Consider the following 607-nt stretch of genomic DNA (forward strand, 5'->3'; position numbering starts at 1 on the left):
TTTTTTTTTTTTTGAAACAATATCATCAACATGATTAATGAGTGAATAGAACTATCAAACGTTGACATACAATAACCTTTCTGCAAGAAAACCTTGCCAAAAAAAATTGATGTCAACTTGAAGATCATCGGATACGGATAGGTAAAATATTATCTTAGTGACACTGAAATTAACCACACTCAATCTGATTTATCTATATATACAACAAAAGTCCATTAAGGCTTAAAAGTAAGTAGGAATACAATAAACTAGCAAGTTTTACTACCACAAAATATCGCATACCTAAATCATTAGGCATTGAACCAATCAACTCGTGTGAGAAAACTGCTTTAGAAACTGCTAGAAAAATGGATAGCTATCTCTCGTGAAAAATTCTTTAGATTTGATAGAAAAGTGACATGAGTAAATCAGCCTTGTAATATAACCTCAATGGTGATTTAATATGGTGTGATGTAATGAGTGTGGCGGTGCAATGAACATCAGATGGCCGAGAGCATCCGGGCATGTATTCCAAAGTCATCTCAATCATCCGATGCTCACTGCACCACCGCACTCACTGCAAAGGATGTTTTCACAACATTCAAAGTGTTAGAGACAGAAAGAGAGA

This window comes from Macadamia integrifolia, chromosome 13 (assembly GCF_013358625.1).
Source record: "Macadamia integrifolia cultivar HAES 741 chromosome 13, SCU_Mint_v3, whole genome shotgun sequence".
NCBI classification, from domain to species: domain Eukaryota; kingdom Viridiplantae; phylum Streptophyta; class Magnoliopsida; order Proteales; family Proteaceae; genus Macadamia; species Macadamia integrifolia.